The 15927-nt window shown below is 44.2% G+C and overlaps 1 protein-coding gene across 2 annotated transcripts in view; it reads left to right on the forward strand.

The window, feature by feature from the left end:
- The window catches only part of OPCML (opioid binding protein/cell adhesion molecule like), a 916982-nt gene that overhangs the window by 148460 nt on the left and 752595 nt on the right, over nucleotides 1-15927 (forward strand). The window contains exon 1 of one of the 2 annotated variants that reach the window (XM_042474624.1): nucleotides 5623-5696. The exons of the other annotated variant lie outside the window; for it this stretch is intronic. The gene's annotated coding sequence lies outside the window, so the exon portion shown is untranslated. Of the gene's footprint in view, nucleotides 1-5622; nucleotides 5697-15927 lie in introns of those variants that run through there. 2 annotated transcript variants of the gene reach the window in all.

Genomic DNA, 15927 nt, shown 5'->3' on the forward strand with positions numbered 1-15927 from the left:
AGGAGGGGTGGGAGGAGGAACCTCAAAATTCCCAGTCGGAGCTGCAGTTTATCTTGCAGATGAGGCAACATTTAAAAGAAATAGGGCAAGTGGCCCAGGAAAATCTGGCCAAGGCACAAGCCGATCAGAAACGAGATTTTGATAGGCGAGTAAAGGAAAGGGAGTTGCAAATAGGACAACAAGTCTTGGTTCTTCTACCAGCCCAAAAAGCAAAATTATTCGCAAGGTGGCAAGGGCCCTTTGAGGTAGTCAGAAGGGTGGGACCGGTGGATTATGAGATCAGAATGGAGGGAGACCCTCCTAAGAAGAAAATTTTCCATATTAATCTCCTAAAGGCATGGAGGGCCCGAGAAGCCCTCTTCGGTGATGTGGAAGAAGAATTAAAGGAGGAAGGTGAAGGGTTAATAGGGCCACAGGCCAAGGATTTCCAAGAGACAGGGGATATACCTGTCTTGTCAGCTTTAAACGAAAAACAGCTTTCACGGGTGAAAGGCTTGCAGCAGACTTTTGGGGATGTTTTTCAGGGAAAGCCAGGATGTACTGAGCTTTGGGAACATGCTATTCAAACTGAGCCGGGTGCTATAGTCAGGTTGCCCCTTAGACCCTGGCCCTGGAGACTGCAGGAAGTGATTAACAAAGAGGTATCAGCAATGTTGGAGCTGGGGGTGATTGAACCTTCCGTTAGTCCGTGGCGTAGTTTGCCAGTTTTGGTCCCCAAACCAGATGGCTCGGTAAGGTTTTGTGTGGACTTCCGACAAGTAAATAAGATTTCAAAGTTTGATGCCTATCCAATGCCAGGGGCACTAAACCTGTTGGATCGACTAGGACAGGCCCAGTTCTTGTCCTCCATAGATCTAACAAAAGGGTATTGGCAGATTAAGTTAAGGCCAGAGGACAGGGAAAAGACAGCTTTTGCCACACCCAAAGGACTGTTCCAATTTACCCGTATGCCTTTTGACTTGCATGGGGCAGCAGCCACCTTTCAACGCCTTATGGATATAGTTTTGAAGGATTTATCTTTTTGTGCTGCTGCATATATTGATGATATTATTATTTTTAGTGACTCATGGGAGGAGCATTTAAGACACTTGTCTCTAGTTCTGGAAGCATTAAGGGCAGCTGGCCTTACTGCAAATCCAAAAAAATGTGCAATTGCATGTCGGGAGGTGAAGTACTTGGGCCATATAGTAGGGCAGGGAAAGATAAAGCCCTTAAATGATAAAATAGTAAAAGTGCAAGATTGGGGGGTCCCGCAAACTAAAAAGCAAGTGCGACAGTTTCTAGGTTTGGCAGGCTATTATAGAAGGTTCATTCCCCATTTCGCGCATCTTGCCAGTCCGCTGACAGATCTGACTCGGAAGGGTCAGCCTCGACGGGTTAGGTGGGGAGCAGTCGAACAGAAGGCCTTTGAGAGGTTGAAGGAATATTTGTGTAGTTTTCCGGTTCTGAGGGCCCCCGATTTTTCTAAGCCCTTCGTCCTACAAACAGACGCTTCGGATAAGGGACTAGGAGCAGTTTTGTCTCAAGTGTGGGAGGATGGTGAACATCCAGTTTTATATTTGAGTAAGAAGTTGAAACCGGCCAAGGAAAAGTATGCGGCGATAGAAAGGGAAGCCCTAGCGATCAAGTGGGCTGTCACAGCACTACGGTATTACTTGTGGGGGGCACCCTTTCAGTTAGTAACAGACCATGCACCTTTGACCTGGATAGCCTCCATGAAAGACACAAATCCCCGAATTACGCGTTGGTACATGGCCTTGCAGCCATATGCGTTCTCAATTTGTCATCGACAGGGTCTTCTCCATGCTAATGCTGATTTCTTTTCTCGACAGGCCACCTGGACACCCTCACGCCTGTCATCTCTCTGGGGGGTTGGTGGGAATGCGGGCCCGACTCTAGGGCGGGGCCAAGGGCTAAACAGAGCAGTTTATCCGTTGCTTCTGAGCAGCAGCAATTCTCCGCAACATATGTCCTCCCAACAAGCCAGGTTTTTGAGCAGGTCTCAGTGCCCAGCAGCAAGCCCAAGAACAATTGGTCATGAAGTTGGCCGATCTGTGGCAAGCTCAGCGGCTGGGGTCAACAGGGAACAGCGCGGGCGTTGATGGGGACGGAGAGGTTAAATTCCCTGAAACTCATGAAGTGGGACCCCAAGATGATGTGAAGCATTTTTTAATACGTTTGAGAGAGGCAGCCGCGGCCCAATGGCCACGGAACAGTGGGCCCTGATTTGACTCGTGTCTAACCAGACCGGCACAAGAAGCCCGTAGACACAAGTCCTTCGAAGAGGCAAAGGATTACCAAAAGGTAAAAGGACAATTTTACAACATTAACATCTGAGGAAACAATCGCTTAGACTGAGGACTTACAGTGGAACCGGGCCTGCACCCGAGACCTTGGGACAGAAGGTGCATGCCTGTGGCTTGCGATGGTTAAAACCTACAGAGGGGTCAGCAGGAGAGGTAGCCGAGTTGGTCTAGTGGAACAATTTTGGGAGCTCTGCACTTCCAGCACGTAAGTGGGTGCGTTGCCATCATCCCAAGATTTGGAGATGGCGATAACTTTAATGAGCCTTTACCGCAGCGGAGGAGAGTGAGTTGGTGCGGCCCCGACGATGTCCAGAGTTATTCGCCAGGAGGAAGCCGGGTTCTATCGCAAGGGAAGGACTTGAGCCAACCCTGGCGGGGATGCATAGTGGATTGGAGGAAGAGGCACTTGGGAAACAGAGCAAGCCGAACTCAAAGGACCCAAAAGCGGACCCTAAGGGGACGGCTCATCGTCCGGTGGTCTGTTTGCATGTGGGTGGAGGCATATTCGTCGACATTGTCCCGGTATAGAATGTTCCTGGGTGGACGCTGGGCAAAGCTACCAGGTAGTGGAAAACCCTCACCACACGGGTGGTGGAGGCGGAGAATGAAAAATGAAAGGGGAGGCTTTAGTAGACTAGGGGTGTAACCGACCTTGGTGCGAGAGGTACCTGAAGCCAGGGGCCCAATGGGTGATGTACGTGCTACATGGGGACTAAGCCCTATAAGGCGGTTGGCCTAGTGGAGTAGGAGGGAAGAACAAAGGTTGAAGGTGGGAGTTGTACCTCCTTGAGAGGAGAAGTCCTTTGGGGAGAGATTGGCCGGTTGGCGTGAGTTGTTAAGGGAGGCAGAGAGTTTGGAAGGGGAGCTGTGGGCTGTGTTGTCAATTGGCGGGAGTGAGAAGAGCCCAGGTAGTTGCCTGGCAGCAGGATGATCCATCTTTAAAGAAGCCTTAGACAGGTGCAAGAGGAGGCAGCGGGGAAGGCCGGTTTGAATTAAGAGGAGACCTGTTTACCGAGTTCCTCCAAAAAGGGACGCGGAAGACCCAGAAAACATTAGGGGTACCGTTGGCCCTGAGAGGGGAGTGATGAGGTTGGCCACGAGATTCCCATGGCAGGTCACTGGGGACAGAAAAGACTACGCAGGGGTAATCCAACTTTAAGGAGGCCAGAGAGGGACAGAGTCCCTGTGCCTCTTCCAAGAAGGGCCCTATGGCCAAAGCAGAGGCCCCAAGAGGAGGAGAGGGAACAGAACCCTCGAGAGGAGGAAGCCTGGGCTTTTGTGGGCTCTGGGGAAGGGACAACCAGAGACTTTGAGGATTTGGAGAACGAGTGGTGGAGTCCACAAGAGAAGCTTTGGGAAACAAGCCATGTCATGATGGGAAGTGGGAATGTCTGACTTGAAGACTGGACTTTATGTTTTGAGTTATCATCTACTGGATACAAAGCTATTTTCTTATTAAAGGTACAGTTATACCACACTTGCCTGAGTAAGTTTGTAGTGCATGTGGGAGAGAACATAAGGGGAGGAGTCTGTTTCCTTGCAAGATGGAGTCTGCTATGCTAGCCCCGCCCACACAAGCAAACAACTCCCAGAATTCCATAGCAAAGAGCCAGACAAGAGTTAAAGCGGGGAGGGAAGCTCACAACCTGAAGGCACACATTACATGCACACACACAGGAGCAAAAGGGTGTCAAGGTGCCAAAAAAGGGAAATGGGATGACAGCAGAGGACTCTTCTTTTCTAACCGGTTTAAAGAGCTGCAATGGCTGCCGGGGCTCTGCCCTTGGTCCAGTCCCCTCCCTTTCCCTCCGCTTGAAGGGACCTCAGTGGAGCTCCCTTAAAGCCCAGGCTGCCAAGGAGGGGACTCTGCCCTTGGCCCATCAAGTTACATAGGTTTTATCCTATTTTCTTCAAACATATGCCAGCATATGAAGCCCCAACGTTTTATAGGGGCTTGCCTTCTTTCCCTCCCAAGAGAATCCTCGGACTCCCTTCGGAGGGAAGACAAGATGGGGGGGGGGGGCGCTTGCCTTCCTTCCCTCCCAAGAGAATCTTCGGAGGGAAGACTTCTCAGTGAGGCTGAGAAGCACTCTCCCGGCCAGAGTCCCTAGGCTTACTGAAATCCCCCACCTCCCTTCCCCATAGAAATCAATCCAAAAAACTGAGTTTAAAAGGAGCAGAGGAGAGCCCTTTGGGTCTGCATCTGGGAGAGATTTTAAACTCCGTTTTTGGATTGATTCCTATGGGGAAAGAGGGCAGAGAGAGAGATGGCAGGATATCCCCATAGCCAGGCAACCTCTGCCTCCCCAGAGGAAGACCCATAGGGCTCACTGCTCTTTTTTAACCTCCGTTTTTGGATTGATTCCTATGGGGAAGGAGGGTGAGGGATTTCAGTAAGCCAAGCCTCCCTTTTCCCTCTTTCCTGGGAGCAGCGCCTCTCCCAAGCCGTCCAACCACTGAGTGGCGACGTCATCAGAACACAGCCCACAAAACGTAATACAGCCAACCGTTCTGAGAACGGTTTCAAGAAAAAGTAATCACAGTGCGGTAAACTGCCGTTCTGATCACGTTTTGATTACTAATGCGGTAATATCCGTCCCAGGAACGTTCTCATCACGTGATTATACGGAACGTTCTCAGAACGCAGTGCGATAATCTCCACAGTCTCATGCAGCTGGGATACATGTATCAAATACTTAGCAGTATATATCTACCAGTCTGTTTTGTGCTAGAGTATACAACAGTAGTTTGTAGAACATACCCTTGCCTAAGAAAAACAAAACTATGAAATTTATAGAGTCACCATAAGTTGACAGACAACTTGAAGGCATGCACACACTGCAGCAGGATTGTGTGATGACCATTTTCTTGGTCATCATGGCAGCACCATTTGTGAGAACTAGGGTCCTCACAACTCAATACAAAGGCTGTTCATATGACTGCTGTAATTTATTGGAGTCACTGTAGTTGGCTCAGGAAACAGACATCCAAAATGGTGCAAAATGGAATTTGCACAAATCATCATGCCAGATTTATAGACAATTGGGCACTTTGTAGTCACTTCTGGCACACGCAGATCCTGAGAGTATCCCTGTATTATCCCAAATTAGTGAGGTAGGGCTGCTAGACCATTACCTTAAAAACTGGGCAGTGCATCATGAAGTGGAGAATTGCCTTGCACACTTCAGCACAGACTATCCTCTGCTATCTTGGCAAGGACTACAAGAACCACTGAAAGAGGCACGCAATTAATTATCCCCTTCCCAGTCCTCCCCACTGCTATGCACAAAGTCTCACTTGCAGCTCTGACTTTCTCAGCAACTCCCAGAGAGTCCTTCTGTTAATGGCATTCCTCCCCTCCTCAACATCCCAATCCCAACTGGCATCAAGGTGAGCAAGAGAAGAAAGACTTGTTAAGCTAAGTGCTTTTTTTTCTTTTAGAAGAATATTAATGGGGGAACAATACCTTATTTCTTTATTAGGAATGAAATAACCTTTCAATTAAAAAAGAGGACTGAAAAAGGAGGCAGGAGTAACAAGGTCGCCAAAGGGAAGGCAGCCTTGGCTTGAAAGTGGGATAACGTGAAGGTGAGCGAGTAAGCAGACAGTGTCTTTTTTGGTCTTTTTTATTTTTTGGTGAGAAGATAGATTTGATTATAAAAGTATCAAGAGAGAGAGCGAGAAGAGGATTCTGTTTCCATCTAAAGAAGCCCAGGCATGATGACAATTGCATTCAATTTTTGAGAGAGGCAGAAAGAGATGAGTGTGAAATGAGGCCTAATTTTAATGAAGGCAAATTCTCTGCTAAGTAAGAGAATGGTTGAAGGAGTGGGAAAGAGAGTGTGTTTGAAACTGAAAGGAATCTGACATGCTATTGTACCAAAGAGGATTCATATTCCACCCTGTGGCTGGTAAAAAGACAGAGTGAGGGGAGGGAGAGAGAAGGAAGGAAACTGAAGAGGGAGATGAGTACTTTTTTTAATGGCAACTATGGGAAAAAGCAGTAATTGTGGGGAAAAAGAGATAATGATTCAGAAGGCATGGATTCAGCTTAAGCCTCTGCGTGTATCTACACAAAATGTTATAGCAGCTTGGTTCCATTTTAATGATCATTACTCTAATGTAAGGAATCCTGGGATCTGTAGTTTGGTGATGTGCCTAGAATATTGTGCTATGGAGCACTATTGCAGTGGTTCAGGGGAGTGAATAACATTCTTCTAGCAGATATAATTGTAAATAACCCATCAAATGAACAATCCTAGGATTCTATAGGATGGAGCCATGGCAGTTAAAACAGTATTAAACTTCTCCAAAATGTTTAAACTGTTATAACATAAATGCATTTTTCATACTTTTAGCTAGTGCTTCCCAAACTTTGGTCTTCCAGATGTTTTGGACTTTAGCTCCCAGAATTTAAGACTGCTGGCCATGCTAACTGCGGCATCTGGGAGCTGAAGTCCAAAACACTTGGAGACCCAAAGTTTGGAAATCACTGCTCTAGGCAATACCTAGGTTATTGGCTACATACATGTAGATATGTAGACTTGTGTGTTTGTACATGTTTGAATTTTGTTAGCCCCAAACCACATTTCTCTGGGATCTGGCACTGACTGGAGTAGCATCCTACCTTTTCCTCTGGCTAAGCCACATGGGTGTCAAAAGCACAATTGGTATTAATTCCAATTTCTTTTGCTGTTGTGGTTATTTTTTGTCTTTTATCTATGCGCTTTTGCTTTTGGGCAGGAAGCATCAGGGTTGCAATCTCCCACATACAAAGTCTTTGGACAAAACACTTGATAATCTATTTGCACAGACCCCAGCAGCTCAAAGAAACGTCCTTTAGCTACACCCTTCATGCCTGCCTACATGAAACGTACTGTTTGCTAAAATGTGTGAGGTTTATTTCATTCTCTTCCCCCAGCAGTGTGGCGTTAGAATGTCTATTCTTTATGAATATAACATTAAGTAGGTATATGCTTTAAAAAAACCCAGCAACATTGTTTATGCAAAGCATACTGGAGCAGGAGACATATAAGTGCCAATTTCTCTGCCTTTGCCGATTTGCAATCAACAAGTAAATAACAAGAATCTTAAAAGTAGCAGGGAACGGGTGGTATGGTGTAGAGGGTGGGGAGAGATGAGAGACATGAGCAGTGGCTTGATGTAGTCATTCAAATGTAGGGTTTTATTTAAAGCTCTCCATATATTTTATATCCTTTACCCAGAGCAGTATGGAATTCACAGTTATATGTTACAGCTCGGATTAGTGTCTGGGCCACCCAAAGGACTATTTTGCAAAGAGCGGTTATTTCATGCTCAAATTACAAAGTGCAACAGCTAGTATTGTCCCCTTCCTTTCTGTGATGCTTTCATGAGCTACTGTCCTTAGAAGATGCAGCAATGCTTAAGAATGGGATGTGTGCAAAATGCAGTTAGTGCCTGCCCTAAGTAATAATTCTGGCCCTAAATTATTTTTTTCTCCAGTCTCTGAATGCCTACCCTTGTAGAGAGTGAGATATTAAAATTCACCACCACTTACCACTCTCATGCTTGCTGTGTTCATATTCCCTTGGTCACTTTGCTTCCCCCTTTTCTTTGGCTAGAATCATAGAATTGTAGAGTTGGAAGAGATCCCAAGGGCCATCCAGTCCAACCCCATTCTGCCATGCAGGAAATCACAATCAAAGCATCCCCAACAGATGGTCATCCAGCCTCTGTTTGAAGACCTCTAAGGAAGGAGACTCTAAGGAAGGCTGACCAAACTCTATTTCTAAATGTGGGCCTGAAGTTTTAAATTACTACAATGGTCGAAATTTGGGGAATGAAGGGAAAAATTAACTGGAGGGGGCAGAATTTTTATTTCAGGGGCAATACCTTAATCCCCACCTGTAGGTACAACCTTGAGGAGGGGATGATTGAGCTACACCTGAGGGAAGTCTAAGATGTTTCTTTTTCAAATGGATGTCCTACATTTCTTATTTATAGTTTCTTCACTGAGCTAGGACTAGGTCCCCTGTCAAGAAACATCCTGATGCCAAGTGCTACTGCTGTAGCTTCCACTTTTTCATGCCTTTCTTTAATGTATGCATTGATAGTTGAAAGGATTTGGTATTATATTTTGAGAGGCTAAATTTGGCCTAAGATCCACATTTCCCGAACATTGCTTTACTGTCAAAGAGACTTGAAGCTTAATCATAGCATCATAGAAGAGAAGCATAGTATCATAGTTGGAAGGAGCCCAAAGGCTGTCAAGTTCAACCTGCCATTCAGTGTAGGAACTCCAATTTAGACATCTCCATCAAGTACTTGTCCAACCTCTTTTTGAAAATGTCCAGAGAAGGAGACCCCACCACTTCTCTAGGCATTTAGTTCCTATTGCAGAACTGCTCTCACTGTCAAGAAGTTCCTTCTAATGTTCAATCGAAACCTACTCTCTTGCAGCGTCAAATCATTAGATTGGCCCTACCCTCTGAGGTGGCAGAGAACAAGCCTGCCTGCTCCTCTCTGTCTATGTGCATGTGTTGTGCAGGCAGTGTTGGTGCACTATCATGTGATGGAGGGCTCTCATGGCATATACCAACACAGATATGGTAGGCGGTTCCAGTTCAGAAAAAATGGAAGATGATCTGTATCTGAAATGGGGGCTTCAAAGATACAGGGAAAGAATGCAATATAGAAGGTGAAGCCAGTGCAGAAAAGGAGGGAAGGAAGGAAGGAAGGAAGGAAGGAAGGAAGGAAGGAGAGCCAAGCACAAACAGGTCAGGTTTTATCTTCAATTTTAATGAGGAAAAATAAATCCCAACAACCTACATGATTAAAATAAAATCTTTCTTCTTGTGAGCTGCTAAATCTGGATGGGCAAAACATAGTTGCTAAGCTGACAGTGGGAGGCCCCATGTATTTAATTACTTCCCACTTGACTGTGCTGTTAAAAATATAAAAGTTAAAAAACACGCACCTGGGAGCTCCTACAGAGGCAAGACAAGAGGAGCAAATAGAGTGAAGCTGTAGTTACAGCCGAATGTGCTAAATGGGTTATGTGGTCCCTAAGCTAATGTGTTTGCTAACACGTCTGCTTTTTTGCCTCCCTGCGACTGTGGGAAACAAAGCACTTAGATCTTGTTTATGAATCGGGTATCCAAAGCTCTTGGCTCAGAAACTTTGTGTTGCATCGTCATCTGTGTCACAACTGTTTATTTCTACAACAAAAACAGATTCCCAGTCCTACGCTCTGTCCCTCAACTGGGGAAGACATGCCTGGACTAATAGCTTTGGGAGAATGTCTAGTCAAAGTCTGGGAACAGTTGAAATAGTCTTCACTTTTCACCTTTCTGCTATAGCTGTGTTCAGCTAAATACAGTGTCTATATTTAGAAATATTAAAACAATGGTCCAAAACACACTACTGAAATAATCCAGTATGAGACCACTTTAATTGTCCTGGCTCAATACTAGGGGATTTTGGGGACTCTAGTTTTATGAGACATTTAGCCTGCTCTGTCAGAAAGCTCTGGTGCCAGAACAAACTACAATTCCCAGGATTCCCTAGCATTGAGACAGGGCAGTTAAAGCAATCTCAAACTGGATTACTTCTGCAGTATGTTTTGGACCAATGGTAACCAAACAGATACCTGTGAAGGTATGTTGCTGCACAATAAAATTAGGATAGTTCAAGCCATCATATTTCCCATCTCTGTGTATGGATGTGAAATGTAGACAGTGAAGAAAGTTGAGAGGGAAAAAATAAATTCATTTGAAAGTTGGTGCTGGAGAATAGTTCTACGGAAACCGTGGACTATTAAAAAGAAAAATAGTTGAGTCCTAAAGCAAATCAGGTGATACCTTTCCTTAGAAACTAGGATGATGAACCTGAGGCTATTCTACCTTGGCCATATCATGAGAAGACAGAACTCACTAGATAAGAAAATAAGGCGTGGCAGAAGGAAACAAGAAGATCACATTCCAGATGGATAAATTCATTCAAGGAATCCATAGCTCTGAGTCTGTGAGACCTGAGCAGAACGGTTGATGAGAGAGTGACTTGGAGGGCTGCCATGAGTCAAAGTTGACTTGAAGGCAGTTAATGACCAAAAAATAAAAATAAAATCTATATCCGCGGCATCACAATTTGATGTAAAAAATATCAATCATTACCCTGGAACAAAACCCTCTCAGAACAGCCACAAGCAAGGAATTCACTGTAATGGGGATAGTGCTAGCCGAGGGCTCCCAGGTCAATGGGATGGTGAATCCACTCCAGGTTTTTGTTTGGATTTTGAATGACTAATTCAAGGTGTTGAACCCTATCTCCAAAATAGATTCAGTCCTGTGGACCACTCCTTTAAAGTTTTAATGAAAACTCAAACAGGATTCATAGCCTGAGAGCAGCCACCAAGAAGACTCTGTTTTATGTCCTCACCAAATGTTTCTGTAATGGTAGGATGTCCACTGAAGATCGTAAAATTCAGGTCATCTCATATAGGGAGATACAGTGTTTTGGACAATCTAGAGCCAATCTGCCAACCTACAAAAGTATGTGCTGCTCATAGACAGAGCAAGGCAGTTCCTCCCTTTTTTTAAGAGCAGGGACTTCCTCCCTAGAGACAACAAGATTTTAATTTCCAGGCCACCAATTGCCTTCCATGCCTACAAGACTTCACTGCAATTAAAAGTTCATTAATCAATTTCCATCAGCATCTGATAACATCTTTATTGAAGCTGAGCTGTACCATTCCCTCTCTTTTCCTTCTATTTTCTGTTCTAAAATGCATATTGCAAAGCCTGTGGGGGTGGATGCAATCCACGAAATTCCCTAAGGGCAGTGATTTGTTGGTTGTAATTATTATTTTTTTGTTACTTGCAAATGAAATGCAAAAAGAATAAAAAAACCAAAATCAAACCCCTATTACAAGAAACAGATTGGCATAGCCATGGGGAGGAGAGAGCAAGTATTGGTTTGTGTATTAGCTAAGGCCCAATCCTGACAGGTACTGAGAAGTTTTCCGTTGCACTGCAAAACATGAGATTTCAGAATACTTTGCATCTTATGGAAGGCGCTCAGGGTCAAACAGGATATAGCTTCAATTTGTAAATGATCAAAGCTATCATTCTGCCAATCCGTCAATTATCAACGCTTAGGCCTGCCACTGGGTAAATGAAAATAGGGGATGTGTACCAATTAATATTGTTAGAATCCCTGAAATTACAGGCAACATGTCTGATTTCTTTAGACATGAAGAAAGCTATTCACTCCTTGGTGAAATGCTGCTCGATGGAGTTGTTCAGGAATTTGTCAAGCTCAGGATCATGGGGGTCCTCCTTTTACCTTCTCCAAGCTAGTTCCACTGAGGTGCCATGACAACTTTTTTTGTTCTCCATCCAGATATAATTTTGTGTATATATCAGAAATATATTCATTTATGTACAACATGGACCCAATGACTAAGGCATGTCGGTGCACTCTTTAGAATTGTATGGCTTTTTCCTTGCATAGGTCTCAAATATTGTCAAAAATGTACTGGTTCTTTTGTGAAATGTATTGCAAGCTCCAGAATGTATGGATTTTGGATCATTTTGGAGCAGGCCTGACTCTGATCTTACTTGTCTGACATCTACACCTGAGACAGCTGTCAGGGCAGCAAGGACCAATAGCCAAAAACCTGAGTCAACTTATCCATGGGTATATGTAAGTACTGTATTTTAACCTCAAATATATATTATATATATAGTGAAAAGCGAGAGTTTAATCTGCCCTGGAAGCACTGACTCCCTTCTACTCTCTCATCCATCCAGCGTTTAGTATGAGTGCAAATAGTTATGCCTTTGTAAGTTCTTTGGCATTATTTTCCTTTGCTTTGTCCTTTACATCTTTCATTAAATGCCATTAGGTTTTAACCTCAATCTATCCATGAGTCATAATTTTGGTTCCAAAATCTGCCCTCAGCTTATATATGAGGTTGACTTATAGTTGGGTATATATGGTAGCTTCCTATGATCAAAGTGAAAATTTGCTAAGATATGATGTTTTTAAAGAAAAAATTGAAAAGAGTAAAACAACCAAAGAAACTTGAGACCTCTTCTTTCTCCTGTCACTGAGCCTCACCTCACTCAGGCCTTCTCTTCTGCTGAGCTCCAGGGTTTTAAAGGGACATGGGTGGACACCAGAGCCCATTCCTGTTGAAAGGCAGACATTTGGGGAACAGTGATAGTCACCTCCTTTAGGGTAGCACCCAGTGTGGTCTGTACTCCTCTCACCCTCCTAGTGACACCCCTGGCCAGAAACAAATAGCATTTGTCTCCTCCTCTCCCAGGATGACTTCCATTCACCGCCTTTTACTGCATCAGGCAAGATGTGAGAGAGCAAGACTCCTTCTCTTGGCCTGGCTGGGCCAGGGTTGACACTACCAATTAAGTAAAAGGGGCTGCCTTCAAAAGCAGAGTCTGAGTGTTGGGAAAGGCTGATAGATATTTCTTTCATTAACTTTTTATTACTTTGTTTATTTATTAGATTGCCTGAGTTGGACAAAAAGTGCTTGTAGGATTTTTGTGCACATGTGCCAATAAGAATACATTTGGCTTTGGGGACCATTGTTTTTGCTGTATGCCTTCAAGTCATTTCCAGTTCATGGTGCAGATTTGTCCTCTATTGCCCCAAAGGGTAGGACTGGATCTAAATGTTTAAAATTACAGGAGAGAAGATTTTTCAATTGAGAATTAGAAGGAATTTCTTGATGGTAAGAACAATTTGGCACTCAAACCAATTCCCTAGAGACGAGGAGGTTAACAGCAACTGGCAGGGCATGCTTTGGCTGAAATTCCTGCACGGGATGAAGGATTGGATTTAGTGGCCTGTGGGATCCCTTCCAACTCTATGATTCCATATCATAGAGTTTTCTTTGCAGAATTTGTTCAAAGGAGGTATCTATGAAGGTCAGACTGAGCCAAGATTACTCACTGGATTTCCATGGACAACCAAGGATTTGAACCCCAGTCTCCCAGCAACCTCAGTCCAACATTCAAACCACTACACCATGCTGATACTATGCAACTTAATTTGTATGTGCTGTTTCTCTGGTTCAGACAGCAAAAATATGTTGAGATAATCTTGCGTTGGACCTAACTGTTACTTGGAAAAATTCCCACCTGTCTTTAAAACACACAAAACTCTTGTTGGATTGACCAACTCAAATGTCTTCAGCATTTGAACAACCAGGGAGACTGGAATGAACACACTCCAAATAAGCAGCAAAGCTAGGAAGGGGCAGTCAAAGCTGGTTATCTTCTGGTCTTTCTGTAGACATTGCCAACACAATGGTCATGGCTATGGCAGAAAGAAGAGGAGAGAGACGTTCACTTTTCATAGGCAAAGGCACTTAGCAGCACAGCTGGCATCCAAGTGCTTCCTTGCCTGGGTAGACAAGGCAAGGCGACATTGTACAAAAGACTTAAACATTCCTGGCATGAGATATATTTAAAGTGCATTCATACAGTACTTTTCATAACAGCTGCCACCGCAGTGCACCTGAGGGCTAAAACCTGATCCTTATCACAAGTGCTTAGTACTTGATACATATGTTTATTATTATATCTGTCAACTAAATTGGAGTCAATAGGCAATTTGCATAAACATAAAATGTGCAAACAAAAAAATTGACTATTTACTATGCAGGAGCCCAGAGGAGACAGGGAAATTTTAGATTTCTGCTCCTGATATAATTGGTATGAAAATATAATACTTGCCCTGCAAAGAGAGGCTCACACGCTGTGAAAATGCCTTCTCTGGCCAGGCAGGGACCAAATAATAGCAAATTATGAGTACAGAAAATATTTAGAACAAAACAGAAAAGAGAGAAAGCAAAAGAAAGGAACAACAAAAAGGTGTGTGAGAGAATAAGATTTTGCTTTATCAAAACTGATCCACAGCTTGCAATCGTGCACAATTTGTCTTTTTTGAACAAACCACATGAGCTGGCTATGAATAAAATCAGTCAATTTAACCCCCAAATCAATGCTCTTTTGTAGAGCTGCTTAAAATCTAAGTGGAAGGGAAGGCTTTGAAGCTGCTTTCTGCTGGTAAATGAAGCACTTACAGGCTTTTTGATTTCAGCTGAAGTCCTCCCAGTTTTCTCGATGCCCAGCATTGGATGACTAATTAGCAAGTTGGGTGGAAATAACTTAAAGAAGGTTTTATTTTATTTTAATTTTTAATTCTTGTTGTCATAGCATCTAACAGCTATTTTTAGTTGTCAACCTTTTGATACAGAGCACACTGCTAACTCATACCCTCCAAAATTTAACAGATGAAAACCAGAGCACAGGCAGCCAAGCCACACCAGAGTGTGGTCAAGAAGTCATAGGTTATTCATAAGAAAGAACACATCGACTGGGAAAAGCGAGATTTTGTATCTTCATCCTCCTCTCCCTGAGTAATTTGAGGCCTCATTCCCACTTATCTCTTGATTTGCTTTTTGCACCGATTCCTGAAACTAGTTCGGCAAACAGCATGGTTCCCACTATGTTTGCACCAGTTTCAAGAATCGGTGCAATAAGCAACAGCCGCATCTTCCTCATCATGCCTCCTTCTGTCCTTCCTGACCATACTGGGGGTGGAGGAACCAGGGCAGAAGGAGAAAGGCAGACCAGGAGGACGGAGGACTGAGGATGAAGCATGGAGTTATGGTGAAGGGCCCTATGAGGAACGACTTAGGGAGCTGAGTATGTTTAGCCTGGAGAAGAGAAGGTTAAGAGGTGATATGATAGCCCTGTTTAAATATTTGAAGGGATGTTGTATTGAGGAGTGAGCAAGCTTGTTTTCTGCTGCTCCAGAGACTAGAATGTGGAACAATGGATGCAAGTTCCAGGAAAAGAGATCCCACCTCAACATTAGGAGGAACTTCCTGACAGTAAGGGCTGTTCAACAGTGGAACAAACTCCCTCGGAGTGTAGTGGACTCTCCTTCCTTAGAGGTCTTCAAACAGAGGCTGGATGGCCCTTGTGGTCTATGATACTATGATACTATGATTCTATGACCAGGAAAGCCGCTGCCAGTGGGAAACAAGGCAGATTCGAATCCAATTCGATTCCACTTGGTTCCCACTTCCAAATAAATCAATTCAGGCCCCCCAAACACCCCATTTTACCAACGTATTTTTGTCACAGGTTAAATGGGTAAAAATGGGTAAAAAACATGCCCCCCCTTTCCGAATCGTTTCAGGGATTTGAATTAAGTGGGAACCATGCCCGTTTAGCCTGGATAGAGATCCGGTTTAAACCATAGTGGCAACAAGCCCTGAGTGGAAAATGTCTTTGCACTTTGAATTCAGTTTGCAGCAATTGAGCTAAGCCAGTGCTTCTCAATTATTTTCTGTCATCCCCCCCCTAGGAAGAAGAAAACATTTCGCGCCCCCACGCGACTGTAAATAGTATCATGTCCCACTCACAAGCACACTTAGCATTTGAAACAGAACAGGCAGCTTCTTGTGCCGGCAAACTACATGTCCCACTCACAAGCACGCTTAGCATTTGAAACAGAACAGGCAGCCTCTTGTGCCAGCAAACTACATGTCCCACTCACAAGCACGCTTAGCATTTGAAACAGAACAGGCAGCCTCTTGTGCCGACAA

This window comes from Sceloporus undulatus, chromosome 6 (assembly GCF_019175285.1).
Source record: "Sceloporus undulatus isolate JIND9_A2432 ecotype Alabama chromosome 6, SceUnd_v1.1, whole genome shotgun sequence".
In the NCBI taxonomy this organism is placed as follows: Eukaryota; Metazoa; Chordata; class Lepidosauria; order Squamata; family Phrynosomatidae; genus Sceloporus; species Sceloporus undulatus.